Source organism: Protopterus annectens, chromosome 4.part0 (assembly GCF_019279795.1).
Source record: "Protopterus annectens isolate FY-2018-M chromosome 4.part0, PAN1.0, whole genome shotgun sequence".
NCBI lineage: Eukaryota > Metazoa > Chordata > Ceratodontiformes > Protopteridae > Protopterus > Protopterus annectens.
Genome location: NC_056733.1, coordinates 1,088,215,929 through 1,088,228,164, shown reverse-complemented (window position 1 = coordinate 1,088,228,164; position 12,236 = coordinate 1,088,215,929).

Sequence of the window (12,236 nt, the reverse complement as noted above, 5' to 3'; positions counted from 1 at the left end):
ATATCCCATACAGGGGTCTATATCACATCGTCAAACTTACAAAAGTTCAATTGTTGTAATATCAGACCCTAAAGTCTGAAACCCAACAAAACCGTAAAAACAGAACAGTGATTTTTTTTCCCAGGGAAAAAATCGCTGTTCCGTGACAAAAAAAAATTAAACTTAAACTTAAAGTGATTGGCTTCACCCCCACACCCCCAACGTGGGGAGCTGTGCCCCCCACACACCCCTACTTAAATATACCAACTCCAAGATCAAACCATAGTGGAGGAAATAGCAATGCCCTAATGGCCCACTGATTTTTTTCCCTGGGAAAAAAGTCGATGTGCCATGGCTTCACTATTTTCAACTTTTGGACTTTAGGGTTCGATATTACAACGTTCGAACTTGTTTTAGTTCGGCGTTGTAATATAGACTCCCCCCATGCAGACCCTCATAAATGAATGTTAAACAGAGAGGTCTTCCTGCAGATTGTCCATCAGTGGAGTAATCCCAGATTGCACTTTGTCTCCAATCATAACAGACAGCTCAGGCTGTTTTGTTCCAGGATTCTGTACCCAGAAGCTTGGAAAATGGATGCCACTTATTTTTCCTGAAAGGAGGAAATCCTCTACACATTCCTTATCCTACTTCTAATTCTCAATGTTCTTCTAAAAATCAACAAGAACAAGCCAAAAATCTTGCTGTGGACTCTCTTCTGGCCCAGCCAGCACTGGTTTCCCCTTATATTTCATCTGGCCCAGGATAATAATCACAAGTTACCTCAGAGTATAGAAATGCAAAAGGGCTCTCTTATTCATCCAAACCTTCAGACTTTGAATCTAACCCTCTGAATAATCAGATTTTAATTCATTTTAGACACCTATTCTCGGAGGATGTGTAATAGGTATTATAAGAGGCTAGAAAATCTGCTAAAAGAAAATCTTTTGTTTCTAAATGGAAGAGATTTTCAGTGAGGTGCCACGAGAAGAATTAGGACCATTATCAAAGTGGTATCCCCATCATTCCCTCTCTCATACTAGTGTGAGCTGCACAGTTCAGAACTGGCATATTTCATTAAAACATGTGTCTGCCATTTATGCATACCTTTTTTTTGATTCACCTTTGTCTTCACATTTTGAGGTCATTCAGTTTTCAGAATGCCCCCTTCCTCTCAGGTTCCCTAGAAAATTGATCCTTTCTCCTTGGAACCCAAGTTGTATTTTAAAAATGTTAACTCTGTCCATTTGAGCTAAATGCTTCCATGAGATTTTCTGCTTGGAAGATGGCCCTGCTAGTGGCTCTTACTTCTGTCCAAAGAGTTTCTGAACTGCAAACTGTCATGGCTTTTTCTGCCTTTATAATGTTTCATAATGGTAGAGTTACAATCAGGCCAAACCCATCTTTCATGCCTAAGGTAATCAATGCACTGTCTTTGAACAAGACTGTCAACCTCCCTCCCGTTTCCTTCCCCTCAAAACAGGTGAGAGAGAATTATGCTTTCTTTAGATGTTCACAGACAACTGAGATTTTATCTTAACAAGACTAAATATATCAGAAAGTCAGACCAGCTTTTCATTTCCTTTCAGGATAAGGAGGCGGGTCTTCCTGTTTCTAAACAGACAATTTCCAAATGGATTTCCTCTGTCATCTCCTTTTGCTTTTCCCTCCATGGTAAGAAGCTTCCGGGTTTGGATAAGACATGCTCTACCAGAGCTGTTGCTTCTTCTGGTGTCTTTTTCAAAGGTTTGCACTCCAGATTTGTTTTAGAAGCTGCTACTTTGTCTTCTGTACATACTTTTACTAGGCATTACAAGGTAGGTGCCTTTTCTAGAGCTAGGACTGGATTTGCTAGGTCCATCTTTCAAGGAATCTTTGATTCCAGCTCAAATCTGCATTCTTCCTTAGACACTGAAAACTTTGTGACTCAACCTTTTATAGCAAGAAATCTGGACAAAACCATAAATGAAAGTGGGACAAAGGCCCAGAAATAGGAACAATTTTTAAATACTGCTTTACAAACGTAGACAGTTGTTAGAATAAAAGGTTTTGCAATAGCATGAATTTTCTGAAGGATATGAACTCTGAGACTCAAATGTCTGTCATTATTTTATAACTTCAGTCTTTAATGATTTCCCGCAAATTTGCCAGAAAAAACCCAATTTTATGAAAAGCGGACCAGAAATATGAGGCCAAAATCTGGACATTCTGGGAAAATCTGTATAGTTGAGAGGTATATTGGGACTATTCCCACTTGTTAGTAATAGAGCAGTAATGATCGTTAGAAGAACATATAACAGTTGTGCAAGAACCTACCAACGCAGTACATGTCCAGCTGATAACTGTTGCAGTATTGCATCCCACCTTCTTTCTCCCATTTTTGTCCTTTTTTTTAGACCAAGGTGGTGTCCTTTCCATGTCTCTTCTAGCTGACATGTGCTCTTTGGTGGCCTCCCTTCTTTGTTTCCTTGCTTGCTTTCAGGATTGGGTCAAGAAAGTCCTGAGGTACTTTGCTCCCTTATGTCCCTTGTCTAACATATAGCCGTGGTACACTTTGGTCATACATTGGACATTTTTTGTGATTTTAGAATTTTATAATAGATTAGCTGCATTACTGTACAACTAGATAAAACAGCATCTAGCAGTAGATTGCTATGGCATTAAAAAGATGATATGTCTACTGAAGTTACAGTAATGCAGTACAGTCTTCATTTTTTTCTGTTGCAGATTGTTTCATATAGTTAAAGTACTGCAGCGTATTCAGAAACACAAAACAGATTGCTCAGTCCCATTTCTAGTGTTAATAGGGAATAATTAAAGACCTCTGTAGTGCTACAGTAGTGTACAAGCTCCAGCAAGCAGTGGTACTGTGGTCTGCTCAATGACACCACATGTGCATGTTCTTAAAAACAACACTGCCTCAACAAGGTGCAAAAGGTCCATATGTAAAGAAAGTAACATCGTAAATCCACTGAGAAGTGAGACTGAATCCAAAATTCGAATTTTATTGTAACAGATCAGTCAATAATTTACCTCGTTCATCCTAAAAAGTTCTTCATCAGAATGTTTTCATGCTTATATAACACTACACTAATCATGAACTGCATCACGTAAGTCATATGCTAACACCACTATAAAAATTAAAATCATTTGCAAGTTTCAGTAAGCAGATAGCATGCCACGTACTATCATCTTCAGCTCAGCAAAATTAATGAGAACTTGCAATTAAGGAGTTCATAATTAAAGGGTTTATAATCCAGAGTTCATTAGGTAGTATGTTTACCAACAGTTAGCTGGACGTAATCCAGAATGTCTCTGGTTTTCAGGCAGAGATACTACAGTTAATCAAGACCCTCTAGATTTACAGCCAATATGTTCGAGCTAGTACAAAACCAAATGGAGCAGCTTTATAAGTAAATAGTTACTGTATATAGCTACTGTTGGGTGTAGTAAGTTTTAGATTTCAGGCTAAAATTATTTTTTCTGAAGATAACCACATAGATATCCCACACAACAGTCTTTCTAAATTAGCACTTTATGCAGTCTGTACCCAGGAGTTCTAGCAGTTATGAGACCTTTTTTAGATGACTAAACAGCTCACTGTAATACTCATTAAACTATGTTAATACTTGATGTTGCAAGACAAAAGAGACCTAAAGCAGTATTTGGTAACAGCTAAGGAAGCAAGGTCATAACATCCCCAAGTTGTATGCTTTTTTCCAGGCTTGCTAATCTGGCTATTAGTGAACCAGATATCTTCTGTACTCGTAGGCTGTAACCTTCCAGAAAAAGTATAGGAAAAGGGGTGCTAAAGGATACATATAACACATAAATGTTGCTGTCATATGGATGAACATATCTCACAGTGAATCTAAGCAGGTAATGAAAATAAGGCCACAGAACCATTGGAAATATGTCAGCTGGACCATCAGATTCAAAGACGTGGATACAAAAATTTTAAGGGCTAGCAAGCAGACAACAAAACCAGTGCTAACAAAAAAATGGCAAGGTATGCAAAAGACACCCAGTAATGTCATCTTTTTTGTGGGATTTGACCAAATGAAGAAGGACAACTCAGCTGAACATTAGTGACATTATCACAATTTCTGAGAGATTGCTGATGGCATTGAAACATTACAACAGGAAACATTTACCGTGAACAATAAAAACAATAATGAATCAAAGTCATATTACCTAGTTCTAATGCAAGAGAAATTTTATAGCAACACCAGGAACAACTTACTTCAGGCATTACCGATATCAATGAATCAATCAGATTGGTCATGTATAAAAGTAAGTAAACGCATTATCAGCAGATTTTAATTAGAGCAGTTCATCAGACTCTGCACTTTAATCCTAGCAAACATATTTTTATGATAAATGCCACATTTATGAGGAGAGAGCATTGTAAAACCAAACTGTGGTCAGGTGGATTATCTGATGTTTATGCTTAGACAGATGTAAAAAAAGACCTATGCAGAGTAATGAAAACTGAATAATTTTTGCTTGGTAAAGAATTTAAAGAAGAGCTTGATATTTTAATAAAAGGCTATTTTCCATACTCTTCACATGTTTTGGAATATAAACTTTAAGGAGGTAAACAGAAACTGACCAATCCTAGCTCAGGGTGCAAGTATCCAACACAAGGCAGCTACTACACCAACAAATAAGCATGAAGTGCACTAAAGTGAAATTTGGATATATCTGTGTCTAGATGATTAATCGAAGTTGAAAAGCAAGAAGAATAGATATGTATCTGCATTACAGACTATAAAGCTTTTAAATAATTACTTACTATTTGACATGAGTTATTAAATGAAAGTATAATTAGTAATACTGTACAGAAGATCCTAAGAAAAATGTGTGCAGCCATTAAAACAGTTCTACGTACAACACAAATCACCATATACCTAGATTTCATAGACAGTCTTTTTCACCATGCTTAGATAACTTCTAATGCATCATACAAACACATACTATGCAATTCAACTGTTTTTTTTTTCCTAAATGCACACAGCCTGGGAAACAGTACTATAGCATTTCCTTATGGTTACAAACACTTATCCTGCATGTGCCTACCTTTTCTGAACCCTGACTAAAATCATATATTGCAAATGAATTTAAAAAATTAAAACCAAAATGTATATAAAAGTGTCACTGCCATAAATCAATAACATTTTGCACTTTCATCTTTAATACTTAAGAATTTAGATGATGATTTAAGCATTAAAGATGAGGGCACTAAAACTTACTGAATCAGATGTTCTTTTCATTCTTCCTCACTTATGGTTTACGGACCCTATTCGGCTGCATGCTTCAGACTTCGGATCCAACTCTTGAGCTCCTGCTCTACCCATAATGCCCCACTTCATCCATATCGCTTCCGATCTCATTTGCCTCCTTCGTGAACAGACACAGGCACCACTCTCAAGCATATTTTCTGGTATTGTGAGTTTCTTAATCAAAAAATTTCTCAATAGAAAATTATCTATGTTAAGTTGTCAATCTTGCCGTCATTCTTGCTGGATGGGTTCGGAGCCGATCCTCGGCTCCGACTCGGCCAATACTAAAGCTCGAGAGCTATTTCCACCGGCTCGAGGCTCCCCTATATCCCACAATGCTAGGCAGTAAATACACAGATCTTGTTTGTCGCTTTAGCTACAAGGTGCTTGTTTCTACCGGCTCTGCAGGTTAGTGACTTTTTATAGTTCTAAAACTTCAAAACCTCTTATTTTTTTCTTAGAATAGTTTTCTTTACAGTTTATTAGTTAACTATCCCTAGTCTCCTTCGGGTTCCCCTAATTGTTTTTCCCGTTTATCCCCTGTTAATTTTCTTAGGCCTTCGGACCCTCCTCCCTTCCCCTTAGTCATACTTATTGTGGGAGTGGTTGGATTTTTTTTCCCCTTTCTTAACAGGTGTGTCTGTGTTTCACAGTTTTTGTTCGGGATGTCTAAAGACTCTAAGGTCTCAGGCTTTAAGAAGTTTGACTCGTGCTGTCAGAAAATGTCTCTGACAGACGGTCACACTTCTTGTGTATATTGCCTGGGACCTTTGCACCTGCAGGACTCTTGTTCTGTCTGCCACGCTTTCAGTCCAAGAGTCCTGCAGGAATGCAAAAATAAATTGATACTGCGAGGCTTATTAAAGCCTGAAGGCTCCCTGACCCAGACCATGTCAGGAAAACCTTCCAAGCCTTCCAAGGCGTCGGCTCCAGCTTCGGAGCCGTCCGCTGGTGGCTCTAAGGCTTCTTCGACATCGACTCCATCTGGAGCCGATGTCTCTAAGACAAAAGCGGTAACCTCGGCTCCGGCTGGAGCCGAGAGGTCCAAGACTCAGACGGCTCCGATAGTTTTGTCGAAGCCATCTACTAGAAAGAGATCTAGATCCCCATCCATTGGCTCTATCCACTCGGCCCCAGGATCTCCACTATTATCAGAGAGGAGCCATAGGTCCCACTCCTCTCGGTCCTCCAGACTGTCCGACCATGATTTAGAGAGGGTGGTGAGCAGACTTCTCAAGTCCCAGGCACTAGCCCAAATACTGCATAGTCCTACCCAATGGTCAGTGGCTATACCCATCCCTTCCTCAGTTCCTCCTCCGATTCCCATGAGTTCGGAGCCAGAGCTTCTCAGAGCCATGACTGTCGGTGCGTCGAAGCGGATACTTCCACTTTCGGCTCCGTCATCGGCTCCGATCTCCTCCTTGGAGGGATCTGGGCGCCGGGCTTCCCTCGTCAGCTCCGAGGGGGGCGAGTGGCATCGGACCCTTGTCTGAGCCCGTTCTCCCTCTCGGAGCCTCAGTGCTGGTGAGCTCGGCCCCATCGGCCTCGGAGCCGTCCCTTTTGGTGCTGGGAGGAGTCCTCGTCTCTTCAGAGCGGGGATCTTCGGCCCCGCCTGATTGGGGTGCCTTCGAGGTCATGCGGAGCGTGCTAGACCCAGTGTCTGCTCCATGGTTGGCTCCCTCAGCTCCTTCCTCTACAGTGCCTGCGATGGTCTCTACCCACCCTCTCGTCCCAGACCGTAGAGAGCCAATGTCTCAAGTTTCCCCACTGGGAATATTCTCCTCTTCCGAGGCTTCTCCTGATCCTTCAGGGGAACCCCTCTGTAGTAAGTTTTAGATTTCAGGCTAAAATAATTTTTTCTGAAGATAACCACATAGATATCCCACACAACAGTCTTTCTAAATTGGCACTTTATGCAGTCTGTACCCAGGAGTTCTAGCAGTTATGAGACCTTTTTTTAGAGGGCTAAACAGCTCACTGTAATACTCATTAAACTATGTTAATACTTGATGTTGTAAGACAAAAGAGACCTAAAGCAGTATTTGGTAACAGCTATGGAAGCAGGGTCATAACATCCCCAAGTTGTATGCTTTCTTCCAGGCTTGCTAATCTGTCTATTAGTGAACCAGATGTCTTCTGTACTTGTAGGCTGTAACCTTCCAGAAAAAGTATAGGAAAAGGGGTGCTAAAGGATACATATAACACATAAATTTTGCTGTCATATGGATGAACATATCTCACAGTGAATCTAAGCAGGTAATGAAAATAAGGCCACAGAACCATTGGAAATATGTCAGCTGGACCATCAGATTCAAAGAAGTGGATACAAAAATTTTAAGGGCTAGCAAGCAGACCACAAAACCAGTACTAACAAAAAAATGGCAAGGTATGCAAAAGAGACCCAGTAATGTCATCTTTTTTGTGGGATTTGACCAAATGAAGAAGGACAACTCAGCTGAACATTAGTGACATTATCACAATTTCTGAGAGATTGCTGATGGCATTGAAACATTACAACAGGAAAAATTTACTGTGAACAATAAAAACAATAATGAATCAAAGTCATATTACCTAGTTCTAATGCAAGAGAAATTGTATAGCAACACCAGGAACAACTTACTTCAGGCATTACCGATATCAATGAATCAATCAGATTGGTCATGTATAAAAGTAAGTAAACGTGTATCAGCAGATTTTAATTAGAGCAGTTCATCAGACTCTGCACGTTAATCCTTGCAAACATATTTTTATGATAAATGCCATATTTATGAGGAGAGAGCATTGTAAAACCAAACTGTGGTCAGGTGGATTATCTGATGTTTATGTTTAGACAGATGTAAAAAAAGACCTATGCAGAATAATGAAAACTGAATAATTTTTGCTTGGTAAAGAATTTAAAGAAGAGCTTGATATTTTAATAAAAGGCTATTTTCCATACTCTTCACATGTTTTGGAATATAAACTTTAAGGAGGTAAACAGAAACTGACCAATCCTAGCTCAGGGTGCAAGTATCCAACACAAGGCAGCTACTACACCAACAAATAAGCATGAAGTGCACTAAAGTGAAATTTGGATATATCTGAGTCCAGATGATTAATTGAAGTTGAAAAGCAAGGAGAATAGATATGTATCTGCATTACAGACTATAAAGCTTTAAAATAATTACTTACTATTTGACATGAGTTATTAAATGAAAGTATAATTAGTAATACTGTACAGAAGATCCTAAGAAAAATGTGTGCAGCCATTATAACAGTTCTACGTACAGCACAAATCACCATATACCTAGATTTCATAGACAGTCTTTTTCACCATGCTTAGATAACTTCTAATGCATCATACAAACACATACTATGCAATTCAACTGTTTTTTTTTTTCCTAAATGCACACAGCCTGGGAAACAGTACTATAGCATTTCCTTATGGTTACAAACATTTATCCTGCATGTGCCTACCTTTTCTGAACCCTGACTAAAATCATATATTGCAAATGAATTTAAAAAATTAAAACCAAAATGTATATAAAAGTGTCACTGCCATAAATCAATAACATTTAGCACTTTCATCTTTAATACTTAAGAATTTAGATGATGATTTAAGCATTAAAGATGAGGGTACTAAAACTTACTGAATGAGATGTTCTTTTCATTCTTCCTCACTTATGGTTTACGGACCCTATTCGGCTGCATGCTTCAGACTTCAGATCCAACTTTCGAGCTCCTGCTCTACCCATAATACCCCACTTCATATCGCTTCCGATCTCGTTTGCCTCCTTCGTGAACAGACACAGGCACCACTCTCAAGCATATTTTCTGGTATTGTGAGTTTCTTAATCAAAACATTTCTCAATAGAAAATTATCTTTTTTCTTCCTCCATCTAGTTTTTCCACTGATCACCAGGGTTCTCTCTCGCTCTCTTAGCCTTAATTCCATACTTTTCATAGTACTCTCTTTTCTGTACCATTGTTGGTAGTGTTTTCTCTCTTAACCTCTCTTTTGGGGTAGTCTTTTCTACCATAGTTGGTAGTTTTCCTTTCTTTGCCTTTATTATAAAAAAATCTTGTATGACCTGTAGGTTTCTTCTCTTTTCCCAATGTCAGACAAACCCACAGGTTTTAAAAAATGCACTTCTTGTCGGCATAAGATCCCCAGTTCGGATGCCCACAAGGAGTGCATTTATTGCCAAAGAGCTGGACACGGACACGTTGTGCAGTATATGCACCACTTTTAATATGAGAGCCCTGGCAGACAGAAGATATAAACTTATTTTAAGGGGTCTTCTTCCCTCTTCTTCCACTCCAGGGGCTCAAACTCCCTCCAAGCATGGTAAATCTGCTCCTTTGGAGCACAAAACGCCTTCTCCCTTGATGTCCCCCCAGGTCTTCATCGGAGCTACTGAAAAAAATAGGAAAATCTCGGCTCCAACCACTCTGGATCCAAAGAGTTTTCAACTTTCATATCCTAAGGCTTCAGTTTCGATAGTTATTACAATCAGTTCAACAGCTCCCCCCTCAGATCCTAAGTCCTCGGATCCAAAGCCAGGTACTTCTTTTCAGAGTACTACCCTACCCACAAATATATTAAGAAGCCAATTTCACCCACCCTGCCTGCTCAGCATCTCCAGACACAATAGAAGCATTCCAGGCCTCCATCCACCTCTTCCTCTAAGTTCTCCAGAGTCTTGTCAGAAGCATATATGGATAGGATGATGCAAAAGTTTCTCAGAGCTCAGATCCAAATGGAGCTCTAACAAGCTTCATCCCCTCTCTGTTGAAAAGAGAGGGATTTAAGGAATGGGTGGTGAAGATTATTCAGGAACTATTAGAGTGCATAGAATTTCTTCTGAAAATATAGCTAGGGAGTAGATAAAATTAAGGTGGAGTTTAAAAATAGGGTGGAAATAAAAAAGGGTGCTATGGTTAAGAAGTAACAAGAATTATTTAGAGGGACCTACAAATGTTAAAGTCTTACAGAATAGAGGGAATCTCACAGAACAAGAAGAGGATCAACTGCAGAAAGCATAAAATAAGGAATTATCTTGATAATATGCATGAGTTTAGAAAGATTGCTGTTAAGCAACTACTTTTTGATAATAACAATAGAGCACAAAAACTTTTAGCACAATGACTCAGGCAGCAGAAAGTAGAAGGGGCGGTCACCAGGCTTCGGGAGACTATAACACGGAAGCTAACTAAGAGATCCTGTAGAGGCATTAGAAATATTTCAGAAATTTTTTGAAAGTCTGTATAAAGCAGAGAAATATGGAAATCGAGAAAAGATACAAATGGAAATGTTCATGGAAGAATTACATATGTCAACGTTAGAGGTAGGTGAGGTTAAATTACTAACGGTTAGGATAGGAGGAGATGAGGTAAAAATTGTGATGCATAATCAATCTACAGGAAAGTCCTCAGGAATAGATGTATTCCTGTGGTAGTTTGGAAGCTAGGAGGGAAAAACTGATAAAGATCTGGAAGGTTTTGTTTAACAGTATGTTAAGAAGAGGAGAAGTACCAACATCCTGGAAGAAAGCAGTGGTAGCTGTAATACCTAAAGAAGGCAAAGATCCATCAGACCCAGCTTCATACAGGCCCATTTCAATACTGAACCATGATTATAAAGTGTTCATGTCTATAATGGCTAAAAGAATGGCAAAAGTAATGCCAAAATTGACAGATATGGATTAATGTGGGTTTGTGGAGGGGAGGCAAACATTTGACAACATTAATAGAACACTGATGATCCAGAGGGAAGCAGAATGTAAGAAAATATCATTGTTGCTGGTGGGTCTTAATGCAGAAAAAGCATTTGACAGAGTAAGCTAGAACTTTATGAACAGGGAAATGGAAGCATTTGCATTTCCTGAAAATAATACAAGGTTGATTAGGAGGATATACGAGGGATTGGAGGCAAAAGTTAAAGTGGGTGGTGTCCTCTTTAATGATTTTTGCTTGAGCAGGGGAACCAGACAGGGGTGTCCTCTTTCCCCTTTGTTATTTGCATTATGCAATGAGAAAGGCACCATCTTTTGACTTAGCTTTTCTGCCCTGCTTCGTAGGAATCCCCAGTAGTGTGCTCGCATTCCCCTCAGCAAAAGTTACATCCTGTGTCTTGGCTAATCTCCAGTCAACCCAAGGCTGTCTCGTTTCCCTGCACTGTGAGACCCTGCATCGGTGGAACACTAAAGTGCTTTCAGCTACACTAGTTCCCCTCAGCACGTTGCCCTGCACTGTGAGACCCTGCGTCGGTGGAACACTAAAGAGCTTTCGGCTACACTAGTTCCCCTCAGCAAAAGTTAAACCTGTGTCTTGGCCAACCTCCAGTCAACCCAAGGCTGTCTCATTGCCCTGCACTGTGAGACCCTGCATCGGTGGAACACTAAAGTGCTTTCAGCTACACTAGTGTATGTTAGAGTTGTATTTAATCTATCCTCCAAACTGAAGGCTATTTCCCCTTTCACTGTACCTGTGCACATTACTGGTCCCTCCCCCATTTCTCTCTTCCTATAGTACTCCTAGGTCAATTACTTAAAACTATTTTCTCATGGAAAAAGTTTGCCTATGTACCTGCAGCTCATACTTCTTTAGTTTTTCCCTGCAGAAGTGGTGGTCTTTTTCACCACTCTGTACTAGATTATTAGCATAACATTTGTAGTTATTAAGAAAATACTGCACCACACAGACCTGGAATTAACTTAGCTTGGTTTTCCTGTTTTCTTTTTAGCAGCTGGCTTAGTCTATTTTTTTTTACTCTCAATCTTGCATTACTTTGTGTCTCCCTCCTCCCCCCACCTTGAACCTGCACACCTCCCCTCCCACTCCTGCTTAATTACACAGGTATCAAAAAGCCTGATGTAGAAAGCACCGTCTTTTGACTTAGCTTTTCTGCCTTGCTTCATAGGAATCCCCAGTAGTGTGCTTACATGTAAGTAGCCCACTGCCCTCTAGGTGGCTTCATACTATTAGTGCATCCAG